Raw genomic sequence first — 19,519 nt, forward strand, 5'->3', positions numbered from 1 at the left:
ACAGAAATTAGACATGTACATCTATCTCTTCCGAGGCCATATAATGGAAGACAAATCTGCAACCAGTTGGCAGGGTGGGAGATGACATTCTCGAGTCTGAACAAGCCAGGGACATACTTACATCAGCTGAGCCCTCAACCCACCCATAATATGCCCCCAGGGTTAAGAGGACCACCAAGCAAGAAGCTGGGCCCCTGCAAGGATAAAGCTGTCAGATTCAGACCCTCAACAATTAAACTGTATTGTCGTTTTGGCATGAGGCATCACCTAATCTCTAGATCAAGAATTCTTTGAAAAAATAAGTATTTCACCACCAAGCTCAATTTTCTCAGCCTGTCACATGTGGCATTATCTCCTTTACACCCATTAACAATGGCCAGCTCACAGTAAGAGAAAAATGAAAAGCAATGTACAACTTCCCCACCTAGATTCCCTTTATAACTTCTTATCATCCCTTTTACTACTGTGTATGTCTGGTAAATAAATACATTTGCTAATTTATATCAAGAATAAAAGACTAAAACACTTATGACTTTGCCTCAAATGTTTGACTGTATATATGCACAGAAATCATAGCTAAATGCAAATCCCAGTCAAATAGCATCCTCCATAACTAAACAATCACTCCATGCTGGAAGTTAGTTTGCACACCCGTGCATCATATTCATTATATTTTTTTGTGTGGCTAATTTATTGAATTTCAGTACTTTCACCCAATTGGCCTAATGTTCATGTCCACTGCTGTCCTTCTGGGCAGTACCCTACAGTAAGCTAATAAAACCTGCTCTGTCTTAGAGAAATACAGGGCAGGGGGCAGAGGACCACAGTTATCCTAACCTGTATGTCTTGGAACCAGAGCTTTCATTTGCAGCCCTTTACGCTGCAAGCACTTCAGAAGACAAAATGTCTTTCTCCCTCTTTTGTGTCTCTATGCCAGCCGAGACAATAAAGCTCCAGTTTTATGAGGACTGTGGAGTCTACCATAAACATCTACTTCTGGTACTATATTCTCTCCCATTCCGCTCAGACTTAACTCTTGAATTTAGCTAGGACTTAAACCAACAAATCATGCGTCATTCAAGACAAAGGACGGCATTCCTATCTCTGCTGAAAGTGACCAACTGTTTACTATCAACAGAAATGATTGCTTCCTAATCAAGGTCCTGTCAAACCACATTAACTTCACTGAATAAGGCAGATTTAGCTAATCAAAACTGCAACACACAAGTCAGTCATCAGAACAGAAGCTGTTTTTCCCCCCTTTTTCATTCAAAACAGGAAAAGCAAAACCATCCAGGAACACGGGCACATATTCCAGAACTTAACAATAGATCTGCTCAGCATTCTTCTTAAGGCATTACATCATTTAATTGTTTTTTTTTTTTTTTTTTTTTTTGACGGGTCCATTACATACATTTTGTCTGCCAAATAGAGTAAAGATAACTCTACAGGCAAACATAGTTACTTTATACAACATAATACCCATATACAAAGAAATTATGAAATTAAACAGCAGAGGAAAATTCTGACTGCCAGAGACAGACTATGTGAAAACACAAGGGACAAGACCAGAAGCAAAGTGGATCACATCAGTGGCCTTTCAGTGTATCAAAAGAAATAAAGAGCAAGAAGATAACAAACAAACAAAACACAGTATGTTTCTACCAGTTGTGATTTCATTTATTTTAACTGAAAATTTGCAAAGATCTCTGCAGGCTGCCATACCCAGAGGTCTTAAGCCTCCACAATCAGCTGAACAAGAAGTAACTGTTTTTTGTTGTTCACTCTACTTGCTTTTTTGAAATGCATATATGTATCCACAGCTGCTGCCAAAATCTAGGCAAGAAACTGCTAGAAATGTCACTGAAATGCATCTAAAGCCTCTAGCCTCATCGTGTACTAAAATTATGCAAAACTGTGCTCAACATTTGCACACTCCACAGAAACTCATTCCTTATACTCATAAGAAAAAAAAAAAAAGCATATTACATTCATCATACAATTTCCACGCTACAGGACAAATGATGTAATGGAAAAAACAACCAATGATTAATATGGTGGTCTTTTGTGGTTTTCCTTTATGGACCCTGTTTTCTTATATTTGGTGACAGCAATACTCAAAACACTACCGAGTTCAAACGTGTATATGACATTGAGTAAAAATGCTTCTCATTTTATTCCATATTGAAGACAGACTGAACTGTTTCCCTTTACCATTCTGGTGACAAAATCCATACATTTTTCTCCTTTTTTTGATAGATGAAATGTCACTTGATGGATTTTGAGTCCTTTCTTGCATGATTTCTTGTAATTTAGTGCCTAGACAGCTGAGTTGGTGGCACAAATGCCTGCAAGCCGTAACACAGATTTAAATAACAGATCGGTACATGGTCTCATGGCCAATGGTAACACAAGGCAGTGGTTTGTACACTATCCCTCAACTGCTGTCAACAGGTTCCGGGTGTCTGTCTGCTGGAAATGAGATACCTTGCCTTCTGTAAAATTTAGCTGACAAGAAGAAGAGGAAAGTATCAAGAAAAAATAGTAACATCAGTGTCCTGGCATCACACCTCTGTTAACATACTGGTTTCTAATGCTCAGATATGTGAGCCAAGGCTGGTGTTCAGGACAGGACTTCTTTACTGCCTGCATCTTTGTTGCAAAATAGTGGTTCTCGGGAAAAAACCCGAGTGGCTTTTCTGGAGAAGAGGAAATGTCTCCCCCTTGCCCCCACCAACACAACACCCACCCACAGGCCTCCCTCCTCGCTCTTCACCGGAGCATGGCAGAGCTGGCTTCAGCCAGTCGGCGTCCTGGACCGCTGAGCACACTGCTGCTCCTCCTCAACCTCCCTGCGGGCTTAAACGGAGGCACTAAATCCTTTGCCCTTCTGAAGGGCCTGAGGAGAGCAGAAATTGTCAGCTATGAGCCATGTGAGGACCACCACCTCTCCCTCCCCCAGCAGCATGGGGCAGCTGACCAGTTTTAGTCACCCTTAACTCGAGGCAAGCCGGAACCCTCAACCTGCCGGTGGAAGGCCCCGTATCGCGCTACCGAGCACTTGGGTCACCGTCCCCACGTCTCAGTCATCAAACTGAAATGCCCTGGTGCACCCGTAGTGATACGCATGCAGAAAACCAGACCTCCTTCCCTACAGTACACATCTGCACAGTACTGATGCACCCTCACGCAACACAAGCACGAAACCGTATTTGTTTTCATCAGCACGATTTCTGATAGATTTCCACTGACCAACGATTTAGAAGTGACTGAGTACTTCAGCTGAGGTATTCATTCCTACTGTACGTGTCACGGTCTTACCTATACGTTCCCCATGATTAGCATTCAAAATTAATGAGGTATTACATTAACATGTTTATTGTAAAAGAGCTACAGAATCTGCTGCTGGGAACTGCAGTCCCTTCCATACTGAGCAGTTTCAGGAGCAAATCTGACCTCTGCTCCACGAAGAGACTGATCTTAAATCAGGTGATGAGCGATAGCCAAAAACCACTGCTTGCTAATTTACTGCCCATTTGTTCAAAAGGCACGAAATGTTTCTATTTCAGAGTATCTTACAATGTCCCATTCCAAGTTACTGGAATTGCAACATATAGTCTGAGGTTTTGTTCTTTTTCTTTTTTTTTTTTCAGATACCAATGCTACCTGTATTAACCATTTAATAGCTACCTTGCTTAAAACAACTACCTCAGCAGAGAGCAAGCTCTCTCTAAGAAATAACATTTCTGAGAGCCAAACACCTGGGATAAAAGCATTTGCCTCCCATTGTGGAGCGGTGGACTTTGGGAAACCAAGACTTCCAGAAATGTCTACTGGTTTGAGGGCCTAAGTTTTTCCTTGACAAGTTTGACATGCCTGAATGGTTTATAATTTTCTGGAAAGCCTCCCCTGTGAAGACTATGGGCCTTAAGGTATTCATATGTGAGCACATTTTTCCAGGATTATAATTGTGTATCATGAGAGCACTCCTGCCCAGCCTTCTGACAGCAACAACTCAAGGCACTGAAATCATACCTCTAATAGGCACAAGCACAATGGATTCATTTCATGAATGAGAAGACCCGAAAATGTCCAAAAGATACAGGCCCTATTTAATAGATCAGATACTTAGGGGTTTAGATACCGTTATGATGCTTACATTACTGCCTAAGCATTACCAAGTGAAGGCAACATCTGCCATTTGTGCTATTCTTTACTGCCACAACAGGACTGAAGAGAAACAAAAAACAGTAACCCTTCATGACTTGGTAATCATATAGAAGCAAAGACCGACAATTATATCCCAGTGTGGTCACCTGAGATTCAGCCTTTACCAACCAACCCAAAGGACAGAGAAAGACAAGAGTAGCAGCAGCAGAAGAAATAGGAGGACAAGAAGAGAGCTGCAGGTACCTTGCACCACTGGTGCTCGCCCCATCTCCAGGACAGCCTCCTGGAGGGGCTACTTGACAGGTACCCCACAGCACCTCCACCAGCACTGACTTCCCTCTGCTCTTCTTCTTCTCTTTGCGCTGCTCTCATATGCTGTCCCTATTACATGTGTATAGGAGTGTTACTCAAAACAGCTGGTGGAAAAGTGGTCTCAGTCCATTACAACGGCGTGCAGAAGAGCCAGCACACCACAGCCTCAGTCCCCTGTGCGAGTCGTGTACCAGGTTTAGAAATATTCATACCTGTCACATGTCACAGAAGGCACTACCCAATGAAAATTGCACAGGACTGAAACCTCCTAAAAAGAAATTGAGATGTAAGAGTTGAGTTCTCTGGTATGAAGATTACCCTGCCTCTTATTGGACACAGAAAAATAATGGCCTTTTGATTTAAAGCTTCCTGTTGCTCTCAAGGGAGTCTGTCTTTGTGTTCTCCTGGATGTTTGAGCTTGTGCGTGCTGCTCGCTCATCACACTCTTTGTCAGCTACAGAATACAATTTTTCTGCACACAGGCAGTTAGCATCCTGATTTTTCCTGACAGAAGAGCCAGCAAGGAAGCACCTTCTTCAGAATTAACTTCCTCTAGGCCTGACTGGTGAAGTACAGGGGTACTAGAGTTCAATTTTCATTGAAACTAAAGCTTATTCAATATAAGAAATGGGACATTTGGCAAGTTCACTTATTGAAATGTTTAAAAGGCTGTCTACTTGTTAAGTCAGAACTGTTGTTGATTTACAGGGTCAACGGTAGTTAATTTATTGACTACCAACTGTAAGACATTACATCACGTATTTGATGTATGTAATATTCTAAAGATGCTAAGAACGGATCTTGTCAATCCATCAGGATTACATCATGAAACGTTTTGGTTACCTGCACTGATTTTTTTTTCCTGTTCATTTATTTAATAATGTGAATAAAAATGGGGAGTGCAAGTAATGCAAAAGTTAAGGAAGTACCTGAAACTGAGCTATCAAAAACAAACAAACAAACAAAAAAAAACAAACCATGAGGAATGACGTGCTTGCATAGTGCATAGTGGTAAGCAGTCAGTGCCTTAAAGAGATTACATGGTCATTCAATGGTCTGTTCAACAGCTCAATGAAAAATGATAATCTTTATCCTGTAATTAAACATGATCTATGCTAGCACTACACTACAGACAGTCAGAAACCCCCTGCTGCATCTAGGCTTTCTTGCAGAGCATTTACTCCACTGAATACACATACGTGCATTTGTATAGCTCACAGGGAATGGCAACAGTTGTGCCTGCCCAAGCTGAGGCAGCCTGCACTCTCCCACTTCCCTTCCCAAAGTCCAGGTGAACCATCTATACCTCTCCCCCCCTCCCATGCTCATGTCCAACAAAAGGACATCATCACGTCCCAGTATGAAGATTTAACCAGCTGCCATCTCTTTTGGCACTGCTGGCTCCAAGGAAAATCCAGAAGCAATATGACCATCACAAACATTTCTGTCAGGATGTGAGTTAGATAGTGCCAGGCTCTCTGTTATTACTTAAAAAAAAAAAAAAAAAAAAAAAAAAAAAAAGAGAGAGAGAGAAGGCTATGGCTTACAAATATATATACAAAAAATACGAAAGCCAGCAAAACACTTCAAAAGACTGCTTTTTATTTCCCAAGCCATCATACGATATGAGTTCAGTTACTTCTCACACATGCTGGGGAGGACTCCAGTGTTGCTGTTGCAAATTTCATTAATGCTGACATGACTATGAATAGCAAAAATAAAAACACGCATCAAAGATGACTTTTCATTCTGTCACAGTTTGACGAAGTTTAGAGCAGTGACAAGGACACAAAGCTGTCTGCAGGGTCAGGAAGACAGCCCAACAACAGCTGCCTCAGATTGCAGTGGGAAACTTTCCCCGCAATTTTAGAAGCTAAAACCTTTTCTTTCTGAAAATCAAATAAAAGCTGCTTTTACATGTATGCATCTGTATCACCCATGGGCAGAAAAAAAAGTGTTATTACTGATAAGGTACAATACACAGATCACTAAAAAATACTGTGTGTTTTTTGATACATTTCTGGCATCGTGTCCTGAGAAATTGAATAGTGAAATAAATAAATAAATCCCTAACCTGACAAACTGAACAGTACAAACTGGAAAAAAAAATACAAGCAGCTTTGGAATATACAGGAATACACAAAACAGGCAAAACTAGTAGATGTAATTCAAACTTTCCAATTAAACATAAAACGCAGTAGCTGCTTACTGAGCTGTGACACATGTCCTTGGTAACAGGATATGAGCTGTTCACCTCTGGGTCACTGGTTCTAATCCAGCCAGGAACAATAGTGACCACAAGTTGTTTACCATCTGACAGCTGTTTGCTAGCTTATGTGAAATGAGTTGGTGGTCTCCGTCCATTTCCTAATGGGCAGGTGTCCATATTATAGAAAACCACCGTCACAATTGGTATCCTTGTTGACCACCTCAACAAAGAGGCTGAGGAATGAATAGATACGGAGAGAGAACTACCCTTTCTTCCAAAGACGTGGTCCCTTCGGGTCAGAGCTGAGCCACAGGTTTTGGTGGAGAAGCCCAACTATTGAATTTTCTGGGTGATGTACCAAAGGAATAAAGGACTCTGCTATTTCCTAGAAATCAGGGAGACAGTCTGCAGATAGGATAGGTGGCTAATACAGACTGTTGCAACTCTCTAACAGTTTGTGTGGGGGTCTGTAGCAGTTCACACCCACTGGTGAGCAGAGCTGATTTTTTTTTTTTTTAAATTTTCAGTAATTAAAAGCAAACAATCATTTGTGCATGCTTAATAACAGGCCATAATCCTCAAACATACTGGAAGTGACTAAGTTTCCAGGAGTTCTGCTGTGAAGGGCATGTAGGGGGCTTCAAGATCTAAACCTAGGGATTTTGAAACTTTTGAAACAACTGAATAGAACTGTTTTAAGTTACTTTAACTTAAATACGGACTTCTGCTGGGTAATATGTTAAAAACAATTTGCTGTGTTGTTCCACAGCAGTCAGCTTTCCTCTAGGCCCAACTTTTCATTTAACCTCTCAGTGCCCTTTCCTCAAATATGTAATTGTTTTCCTGTGTGGTTAAAAGCAGCATTTTGAAGTCTTTTCATCTGCACTCCTGGGATAGCACAAATTTCATCTGTACATGGAGTAGCACACAATTCGAATGCACTTTTTTTTTTTTTTTTTTAAAGGAGCAGAAGAAAACAGTAAAGAAAAACTCTTCATCCAGAACCTTTCAGAAGATACCGTACCCTAAACGGTGCTTTTAGGAGACAGCAGAGCTAACATATAGAAAAATGAAAGGAATGAACATGTTATGAAACAGGGTACAGTTTCTTTCAAGTATTCCCTACCAGCTGCTTGCTGTACCATCTGTTGTTGCCTAAGCAGCTTCCTTCTGAATGGCTCTGCACTGAAGCAGAACTGCTCTCACTGTTGGACACAATCAGGTCAGGTCAGCACTCCCCCCAGCACCGAACCTGCTGCCTGTCACGGCTCCCCCCATCTCGATATTTCTTGCTGGCCACCAGCTCCCACGACAGTGCTGCATCTGTCAAGAGGCCCATTTTTCATAGCTTGCCTGCTATTCACACCGCGCAGTAAAGCGCACATTTGATTTTGTGCAGGATGCAATCAGAGATTCCTGTCAGATACACTGAGAGCGCGACCATATGGCCAAGTTCATTCTAAAACAGAAAGGACTGGGAAAGAAAGTTAAACAAACGAACGAAACCACGTTACACAGAGCAATCCTGATTTTGTACTTCTGGCTAGCCTGGTGGTTCAGAAAATTCTGCATCACCACCAAGCCTTCCGCTTCCTGAAACGGTCTGCTCTCCCTTTAAAAGCAAAACGGCCCGAAGCTCTGGAAAAAGGAGGAGAAATGCCCTTGCTGCCTCAGCAGTGAGGGCTGTGATGTACGTATTTCACGAGGCCGAGCCCCGTGTGTTGAGTCAAGACCCCCCGACACCCGCCTGCGGACAGTGCCGGCGCTGGCAGCGTGTGCCTCACAGATCGCTCAGCCCCCACCACCTCCTTCCCTGCTTCAGCCCAGCTGAGAGCACCCCTGGGCTCCCCAGAAAGCCTGAGAGCACCCCTGCACACCACGGGAAGCCCTGAGCCCCCGTGTCCATGGGCTGCCGCCGGAGGCCTTGTGGGGCCCATCACAATGGATATCCCCGGCTTCGCGCACAGGCTGCCCCGGCCTCGGAGGAGCATCGCGCTGGGCTGATTTATTTCCAGCGCTGCTCCTTCTCTCTGCATCTGCGCGGGGAAACACACATCACTGGGAGCCACTTTCATGATTTTGTTGCGATCAGGATTAGCTGGATTAGGGGTTGATTCATAAGGACCCCCTGCGGCTGTGAGGAAGTTTCATCACAAGGTCAGTGTGGTGTGAACTATATTCTGTCAACACCACCACTCCTTATAGCCGGCTACAAAAAAATACAAAAGAAAAAAAAAATTGCAAATGTGAAATATATGAATGAACAGTTTACGGCAACAAAGAGATTTACAGATTTCCCCATCAGATGTGTACACTTCAACGCTGTGTTCCTTTAAAACAAGAAACCTGTATTAGTCATTTTTAATTTATAAAGAATTTAGTGGTTTAGGAGGTGGGAGGAACCTGGGGAATAAGTGTAGCAACCCACACACTAAACCACAGAGGAACTTCTGGCACTTATTCTAAAACCAGTCATGCAGCTTGAAGATTGTTGCACTGTTGAGATTTTATTACATATAATGCTGTCACCTTCAGGACTATTTAATTCCTAGCCCCTGAAGTGCAGTAAGTAACAGAGACATAAAAAAAAAAAAAAAAGAAAGAAATTGTGGGTTGGAATGCGGAAAGGAGAAGCCGAATTAAAGTTTTTTGTTTGTTTTTGCTCCTTAAAGCATAATTACCAACCTCTTACCTCCCCCGAAAGGCTCCCCTCCCCCCATCATAATGACATCGCTCAAAGACAGCAACACATTTGTAGCCTGCACGATGCAAAATAAAATCTATAGTCAAAGAGGGGCACTTTTGTTTTGCATGTGTGTGTAGGGTTTTTTTTTTTTTTTAAAGGAGCAGCCCCTCTCGCACAGAACCAGGCTGTTCAATCAAAGCCTTATCTGTTATATTTCTGTCTGTCTTTCTCTTCTGTTTAGCGCATTCACCAACAAGAGAAAAGGGGGTAAAGCAATGGAGGCTTTGACCTGCAGCTGTAACACAATACTTTCGCACAGCCCTGTCGACCCCTGACATAAATTTTACACCGCAGCTGGCATTTACACACTTAACATTACCATATGTATAGCCTACTCTGTGCTAATTATGCTAATCACCTGTCTAACTCTCTGCTGCGAAAAATGGTTGTATTTAGCAGTCCACTGCCTACCAATACAGCTTACTGTGTGGCTGAAATGTACATTCAGACGGCTCTGAATGGCAAGATTTTTCCACGTTGCTGGCTTCATTCAGACCACAGAAAAATTTATTCAAGTCAACTGGTTTCGGTCCGCAACAAAAAAGTTACGAGAAAAAAGTGAGTGTGTTCCTGCCCTAACATTCTAAGTCTGCTTGCAAGCAAAATGATAAATCAATTGGTGTGGGAAACAAAAAGGGAGAAAGATTTCTATTGCAAGCCATGTGAAACTGTAGCCTATTTAAAAAAAAAAAAAAAAAAAGAAAAAAAAGAAAAAAAGGAAAAAAGAATAAAAAGGTCATCCTATTTCCCCAAATCTCCAGAAAGAGCAGTTAATAGATGTTTACTCCTAATCACAATTCTCTCAAGTTGCTAGCTTTTATCTACAATTGGAAGTCATGCTAAACATGTTTTAGTTTTGTTTCTTATCTTAATAATTTTCAGTAAAATATCATATCTATCTATCTGCCACTTACTTACATGGCATCAGATGCTAAACAGCAAAGGCTTCTTTTCTGAGTATGGGGAATAGCTTCCCTCTGAAAAGCCAGTAGGATAAGAGTGGTGTAAATGAAATCAGAATCAGGCCCGCGTGGAGAAACAAACACGACAAACGCACGAGAAATGCTCTCCGGGTAAAAGTAAATACTTTCTTGCATCAGTAAAGTACCTGTATAATTTCTTACTGTTACAGGAAAGGGAACTTAGAAAGAAAAAAAAAAATAAGTTGCAATAGGTAGAGGGTTTTTTATGTTATCATTGTGTCAGTGGGAAGGGAGAGGTTTAAATGAGATCCTAAAGCCCACTTTTCTTCTGGGTATTTTGCTGAACACATTACACAGAGATCTGCATTGGGATTACATTCCTGCAGCTATTTAAATACAGTTTATCACAAAAATAAGGTCCTGTAACCCCTTTCCTCTCTGCACACACCCAAGGAAGCTATGGCAACTCAACAGATTTGTCAGATAACCCAAACGTAAATCTGATTACTGCATCACCCTTAGCAATTTCCTTTCAGGTCAGATTTGTGGAATCTCCTTTCAACTGTGTTTTCAGTGTTATGAAATAACATGCATACGAGAAAAAAAAAAGGAAAAATGTAAAAATAAACCTCCTATATGCGCTATTGCATCTAAAGAAGATGAGGGCACTGGAAGGAGCTTTATTGTTAACACACAGCAAAGGATATTGAATTAAAGACAAGAACAGTTCTGCAATGTTTATACTCAAAAGGTGCAGCAACACACCCAGTCTTTCCATTACACAGCATGAGGTCAAGAACAACCCCATGCCTCTGCTTCCCTACTTCCCATCCTTTGTCCGCTTTCCTTCCATGTGCAAAAGACTACTCTTCACAACATGGTAAAGAGTTTTGCCTGTCAGCAATGGCTTTTACTTTAATATTTCACTTATTACATGCCTGTTTGACTAGATTAAGCAGCCTCAGCCAAGCCACATCTTGCTTTCTAGTATCTCAATTTCAGTTGTTATTATCTGCCAGTCCAAAGTACTAATTTATCAGAGCTCTTTCAGCTCCAAAATACGGGCTGTGCAGCCAAAAACACAAATAACACTACAACTACTGTGCTTATTTCAGAGCATGTGGATTTTTTCCCCTTCCTTTTCTTTCTCTCTCTCTCTTTTTTTTTTTTTTTTTTTTTTTTTAACTAGGAGAAGGACCACCCTGCTCTCATGGCACAGAACACTATTTACATTGCAATACTTGACTGTGTAATACATCTGGCATTTTTGGGCAGGATTCCTGAGCTAGGGGCCAGAAGCCCTTAAGCAATGATTTAAGGGGGGAAAAAAAATCATACAACTTGACTTAACAGTGCTCATTTCTAGTTTGTTGCACTTAGCTTTTGGTTACTGACTGAAAAGCAGAAATGCATCAGACAGGTAAACAAGAGAAGACTGTTTCTTTTAATTTGTCTTACTGTTAGTAAATGAAGACTGTATTATGGTTTCAGGGCTCCGTTCCAGCTTCAGGTATACGCGTGTACAACACTGCACATATGCCTTAAAAATATCAGCCTTTTCTCGCTCATGAGCAATATACACATGTTTCAAATATACAACGATTACTTGTATATTTAAAGCTGAAATTAAGTTCAGTACAATTCTCTAAAGGAGCAGCACCTTTGCAGAAAGAGTCAGGTTATGGTTCTACTCATTCCCTTACCTCTTATATATTTTGCTCAAGGACTGCAATAACTAAGTTTTCACAAAGCCAAGCAGAAGTTAAAGCCAAGACATTCATTCTAAAAACCGAAATTAAAATTCTCCATACATCAAAATGTATATATGATCAGCAGTTTCTGTAAAGGACTTTTTCCTTTAGAAAACATACTTTTGTCAAATTCAGGATGTTTATGGCAGTTGAGGTGATGCTGAATGAAAATAACAGAGAAAAACAACTGCAAGGAAATTGTATTTATGGATATTAAACATTTCTGGCAAAGACAAAACTAAGTTTAGAGAGGAAAAAAATAATTTTAAAAATATTTTAACTTCTGAATTCAAAATTATTCTTTGCAGTTCCACTCCATCGATTTCTAGTACCATGAACCACAAGCCAAAATTATTCCAAATCAACACAGCAACATAGCCTATCGTATCCAGTACTAATCAATCATATTTAGCATGCCTTAAGTAGATAATAAAACAGCACAGATCACGCACAACAGGAGCAGAATACTTTTCTATTCTTGGTTCCTGGACATGGAAATGAAATGGCCATTATGCACAGAAGTGCAGAAATGATACTTCAAAGTGCTGAGTTTTATGTTGTGAGGCACCATCTCAGCAATCTGCTCTCCCAGTAAATCATCAACACTGGAAACTCATCCAGTTTCTGCAAGTAATACAATGCAAGCTCTAAAGCTGCATCTTTCTGAACTCTGACACGTCTTACTGCAAAACAATCATTCAGCCATTGAGGGGTTTTACCGGTTTCTTCAAGCTTTCCCAGGTACAGTTACTAACAAATACAAACAGGGAAAGACCTCCTGCATAGTACAAGACAACAGACAGAGAGATGAAGGGAACCAAATGCATACTGAAGATAAATAAGGATGACACAGGAAAATATATCTAATTGTATGGTACACACAAAGAAGAACGAACTTTTCAGTTAAAATTCTGTACTCCAGTTCCCGTTGAACTCCAAAAAGAGCAGCTAGAAGCATGCAGATCCATGCCATCATCTATAGAGAGAAACAACATCGTGCAAAGGCTGGAAGACTGAACTTACTCTACAGGCAGGAGAAAATGCCTGACAAGGAACAGTCCCACAAGGCCTATAATCCAAACACTACTTCAACCAATCAGAATATTATTGAAAAGCTAACTGTGGGGCAGAAAACTTTGCAAGCAGAGTTTTACCTGGATGCTCATAGTCTGAAGTACATAATTCACTGTTAAGTTAAAAGGGGTAGTACATAACTGCCCATGAGTGTCAAAAGGAGAACATGTTCCATTAGACACCAAAAGGAAAACTGTTGCAGACACATTAAAACTTGCATTCTAGTGGACACAGCTCCAACAGGTCACAGGGAGGTCAGCTTTGAAGGAGAAATCCAAATGAAATATAAACATGGCATTGTGGAAACCAGACAAATCTCCCATAGCTTTGTCCAGCCAGCACTAATCTAGGCATCAGCTGTGGTGCATAATCTAAACAAAGGGATCAGTCGGTTCATACATCTGGAAGCTGTCATATTTTGGAGCCTCCTAACAGTTATGTGTAACTGAAATATCCACTTGCGTGTAATAGCCTTTAAATTTGTTGTGCGGTCAAGAACGTGCATACACCATGTAGTATTACTACTTTCTGGGGAGCCACCACAAATACTATTTAATAACAGGGCTTTGATCACCTCTTCCCACGGAAATATTAAATCATGAAAATAGATGGATTCAGGGTAAGGAGACAGTTTTCCTTAATGCATTTTCTGTTGAAAGCAAGTTTGAGTACCCATGGCTTTTGGAGTTCACTCTTGTCTGAACCCCGTGTCTGCTGAGGAATTATGAAGAAAGGAGGCCCATTCTCTACCAAAATAAAATAAAATAAAATAAAATAAAATAAAAAAAAGCAAACCGTTCACCCATACGAATACCCCAGGGGATGTTCAGACTGGACATTAGGAAAAACTTCTCTACCGTGAGGGTGGTCAGACACTAGAACAGGCTTCCTAGTGAGGTGGTCAACGCCCTATGCCTGTCAGTGTTCAGAAGCCACCTGGTCAACATCCTCAGTGACATGCTGTACCTTTTGGTTAGCCCTGACGTGGTCAGCCAGTTGGACTCGAAAATCTTTGTAGGTCCTTTTTAACTAAACTTTTCTGTTCTGCTCTGTCCTGTACCTCCACGGAGCACCTCAACTAGAGCAGCAGAGGGCCCAATGGCTGGGCCAGCCCCTACTGCTTACCTATACTCCCCCTGTTCCAGCTCCGCAGCAGCGGTGTGGGGGCCAACAAGAAGGTTATGTGGTTTTCAACTATTCTACTTTGCCCCAGCATTTCTGCATGGAATTCATACATTTCTGCAAGGAAATCACCAGGCTCTCCACAACTACAGAAATGCCCTTGGACCCTGTTCACGACCAGCAAAATCCGCAGGGTGTGGGAAGTCACTCAAAGCTCAGGAGAGAGGAAGCGAAGAATGGTGCAAGTGAGGCAGCAGTTCAAACAGACATTGCAACAGAGGAGTGAGCCGACCCTCCCAGACAAGGATCTACAGGGCGCATTCTGGCATGCACATTAGCCACAGCACGTTAAGTTTGGAAATAATGATGACGATTAATTTTCTGGAGCCTTGAGTAAATTAAACGCCTCTGAAGTCTGAAAGGCGGAGGGACCCAGGCTACCCTGTGGTTACAGCCTAGGTGGGGATGTGAGCTCCACAGAGCAAGGCCCTCCTCTTGCCCTTCCCACAGCAGGGGCCCTCTGTCACTGCTGCGGCTTCGTACCAACGCTGGGCGGAGGCCTGGCCACGCTCAGGTTATTCTGCCTTCTGCCACTGAGTTCAGGATTTTGCCCTTTACCTTCTCAATGACCCCAGATTCCTTCACTGAAGCTCTTAGGGAGAGAAAGGGGAGTTTGAACACTGCAACTGGTTTGGTTTTGCTTTGGATGCAGGAGCCCTTCAGCAGTGAGTGATGTGGACACCTGTCAAGATGAACCCTGAATGAGAGCCCCGGTGACTTTGATTTCAACAGCCGGCCCCTTAAAAGACAACGATCATACAACCACATAACTAAAACCTTAAATGGCATTTTCTAAACATCTAAGCATAAGAAAACTGAGGGGGGGCTCACTCCACAGGAACGTAATACCCATTGAACTGATGTTTTTACCCACAAACATCACGTAAAGCCTAAATACCAGAATTTGATGGTAATCTTCAAAACAGAAGCACAGATTGAAATATAGCCCCATTTCGATCAGCAAACTTGAAAAAGAGCACCCGGCCTAGGTGACCGTTCTACAGCCATCATGTGGGAACACCACCGCCACGCTCACGTTTGAGAAACCACACAGTAAATCACAATCAATTCAAACAGCGGGCTTGGAAATTTTCCAGATAAGCACCTTTCAATGAACCCTCGCACACTCCGAGGCACGCAACACAGTGTGAGACAGAATTCAGAGACAAGTAAGCTCGTGCGTCACGCGATCCGCAGGGAACTGTTAAGATTCGGTGACGCGACGGGACACAACTCCCCACACGGCCACGCAGCCCACCGAAATCCTGCCTCAGAAGCGACTGCTGCGGAGATGCGCCTCCAGCAGTACTTCGTTCCCTGCTGCTGCGAACACACGTGGGTCTGTGGAAGCACTGAATTACAACTGACTGGGTCAATTCCTGCTAACTGTATTGAAACCAAGCATGTTACTCCGGACCACTCACATAAATTTGTCTCCTTAAAACAATAAATTCACAAGGATCTGTTCCTCTACTGTTCTTTTTTGTTTCTTCAAAGAATACTAGTGTAAAGTTAACTGATGCCTTAGGCAGAACTTAAGAATAACTTCCCTCTCCACCTGCACTTGATCTTGCTGGGTTAAGCAAACTGAGAAGCTACGGAAATAATACTGACTCCTGCATCACTCATATGCTTTCCTCTTCTTCACCTCACTCTTGTGTTGCATGGGTGGATTAATGTATTTTAAGATGGGTTAGCCACAAGTACGACAGTAGAGTCACTTGGTTTCTGCCTCTTAAGAGCAGAAGTAAGTAACGCTACACATCATTCACATCCTCACTTACAGTTTGTTGTACACCCTTAGCGCTAATTCACTTACAATGAGAGAACGCTTTGTTCCAAGTACCAAAACTGATCTTTCTTTGTGACTACTGAGGCATTTTCTCTTCCCTGCAGGTTGTCCTATCCCTGCTTGTATCACGTACCCTCTTGCTTCCAGCTGGTGTAACGAAGGGGCTCTGCATGTTAGACTTTGGTTAGCTGTGCAAAGAGGACTACCAACACAGAAAACTGCTTGCAGAGGGAAAAGTCCAACTGAGCTACAGATAGCACAAAAACTTCAGAAAGCGAGAGAGTAAAGAAAGACCACCATGATCTCTGACCTCTTAGAGAAGAAAAAGGCATGAAAAAAAAGCGAGGAAAAAAAATCCCAAGACAATGGCAACATGAAATGAAGTATCAAGGAACAACACGAGAGCATCTCTCCCCTTATGAGCTGCTCCAATTAATGCCATTCAAGGCACTGCAGTAGCCAAATTTCAAGCTCCACTTAACAGAATCTTCTCTGGAGCCACAAAACTACCTTCTTTCAGAAGCAGAGGCTGTAAATTTACATGTGTGACTGCTGTTCACAGGCCAGGGTCTTAGAGAGCAGTAGCAGAAAACATAACCAGTTATGGGCATGATTTCTTTTCCATCCAGAGCACTTCCTAGTTATGAATGGATGTTTCTAAAACCACGTCTGTGTCCAACAAAATTCAGTCACAGAGGAAATCAGTGCAAAGCCCTTTTTGTTCTCTCGAGGGTGTATGATGTATAAAGATGCTAAACAGTCTCTGCAACCCCAGTAGACACGGACACCCACATGTAGCAGTTCAACTGAAGCGTAAGGGCTGTGGATAACAGAGCTGGCATTAAAATGACAGTCTGGGATTTGTTTGTGCAAGAAACTACAGTGAGCACCTTACAACAGGAAGGTGTGCACGCAGGGATGACAGACCTGCTGACGGGACGGGGAGCGCCACGTGTGTGGCCCCCTCAAGGGTGCCAGCGAGACAGACCGCAAGACAGGAGCACAGACTGGGAGCACACTGCGGGGCACGCAGCAGGAACTGAAGTGCTCTGAACAGCAGCCAGAGCAGGGCTGGGTTTTCAAAAATAAAAATAAAAAAATAAAAATAAAAGAAATGCTACTCTGCAACACTTAGTGCCAAGAAACAATTTGAGAGGAAAGCCACTTTGATATCAGGAGGCCAAGAGGGTTGGCACAAATTCTGAAGGAGAGAGACTACTACAAGAAAATTGAAAGAATGATGTTTTGGAGATCTGTTTTGCTTTTTCTCTCTTTGAAAGTTTGCCTACCAGGTGGGTTTCTGAACTTCTTATGTAAATATTTCAGCCATAATAGCTTCAGGCCCAGACTACTAAGCATTTATCTTGGAATGTGGATGGTCTTAAAACTCATTCAAACTTCACTTCACTATTTTTAATTAATTGTGTTATAGTTTTAAAGCAGCCGTTTACTTCTAGCAAACTTCAGCGCTGTGTTATGTTCCATGCTCCATGGTATTCAGAAATACACCATATAAAACCAGTCTCTTTGTGTAAATACTGCCAATTTATTCAGCAGTAATAACTGTAAAAAGCTTCAGTAGCAAATCAAAACTCATTTTATTGCAACTGTGACTAGAAACATATTTCAAGTAACCTACCATATTTGGCCAACGTTGCCCAGTTCATTCAAATTCTTGGTAAACGAAAGGTAAAAGCAAAAATAAGGCTGTTATTTTAATAAACAGTGCAATTCAGACACTGCTTCTATTAAAAGAAAGCTTGATCTATACGGCCCCTTAGTATAACAACTTCCACGGAGTGTACTTTAACTACAAGCTCAGGAGCAAGGACCAGGTATCCTCAGCTCAGGGAAGTGAGTTTGGTCTCTGCTTTCCGCTCCTGCCTAGGAAGAACACCACGTCAGACACCACCTCTCCCTGTACCTCTTCCACTTCAGATTCTCATCCTGTATTTCTGCCTGCAGTTTAGCCACAGAAACACGCAGTTGCCATTCAGTGGGTTTATTTGCATAACACCCTTGTTCATGACCAGAAACATACAGAGTATCCACAATTTAGCATGCTTTTTTGTGTCAATGGTCATGTTGTGCTAGAACAGGAAGACTGTGAGTTAATTTAAATTAAAACCAGAATATTTTATTTCAATGTGATCAGCTAGCCATTTCGCGCCACCAACACACACAAGGGTTTCTAAGCTTTCTCTGTTTAAATAAAGTTTTAGTATTTGCCTTGTTTAATTCTAACAGGGAAACTAAACCCAAATTACATGGGTCAGGTCTGTCCAACCAGCTGCCTTGTGAATTCACCTTGGCCATAAAAACCTCAGAGATCACTTTCAGCTAGGTTTTGTGCTCAGGACCTCCCCACGCACCCCACGAAGCAATAATGACAGCAGAAGAGGTCAGTGCAGTAACTGAACCACGCGGCTATTTTGCAAAACATATTTTTCCCTTGACAGTTGGATTTTTGCTGCTGGGCCAGCGAAACACAGGCTCGGTCAGCAAGCAGTTTCTTGGTATTAGGCTGATAGGAAAAGCAGGTGGCGTTAGGATGGGATCATCCTTCCTAGCAGTGGAACCCAGTGAAATCTTGACAGGAAAACACAGGGAACCATGCTGGACGGTGACAGGAAAACATAGGGAACCACCCTGGACAGGCCTGCGGTCAAGTTTTTCTACCTGACACGCAGAAAAGTAGAGGCAAAAGGCACACGACCAACAAAAATCGATAAAAGGAGCATTTTTTAGAATTGTTTGTGCAGGTAACTGAGGGACTGAGGCCCCAGCGACTGTCACAGGACGGCCGTACCGGGGGATCCCTCAGCGCCTGCCGCTCCTGGGCGCTGTGGCAGCAGGTCCCGCCACACCCCGCAGCCCACCGCGCTCCCCCGCGGCTACCCAGCGACCCCGCAGCGGTCCCCCCGCAAGGAAGAGCCGTCAGCCCGCAGCCGTGCCTCTTTTATTTTTTATTTTCCGCCCCGAGACGAGCGCTCCCCCCCGCAGCTGAAAGCCGTCCAACTGCACGGACCACACACAGCTCGCCCGCCCCCTCCCCCCCACACCCCCCGCCCCGCGGGCGCGCGCACTCCCAAGATGGCGGAGGGGCGCCTCCCCGCACCACCGCCGCCCCCTCCTCCTCCTCCTCCCGCCGCGGGCACGCGGCAGCCCCGCCGCCCTCCCGCACGGCGCCGAGCCCCGCAGCCCGCCGCGGGGGTCGGCCGCCCGCCGCCCTCCCAGCGCTCCGCTTCGCCCCCGTTGCCCGTCCGCCCCCCCCCCCACGGCGGGCGGCGAAGTGGTACCGCCAAGCGGCGGTTGTGCCGCCCCGCCAACCGCCCGCCCAACGGCCGCGCCAACCGGCGG

At 43.2% G+C, this 19,519-nt stretch overlaps 1 protein-coding gene across 4 annotated transcripts in view; it reads right to left on the bottom strand.

The window, feature by feature from the left end:
* Positions 1-19,519, bottom strand: part of PTCH1 (patched 1) — a 65,895-nt gene that overhangs the window by 44,795 nt on the left and 1,581 nt on the right. The gene's annotated exons all lie outside the window — the stretch shown is intronic.

This window comes from Oxyura jamaicensis, chromosome Z (genome assembly GCF_011077185.1).
Source record: "Oxyura jamaicensis isolate SHBP4307 breed ruddy duck chromosome Z, BPBGC_Ojam_1.0, whole genome shotgun sequence".
In the NCBI taxonomy this organism is placed as follows: Eukaryota; Metazoa; Chordata; class Aves; order Anseriformes; family Anatidae; genus Oxyura; species Oxyura jamaicensis.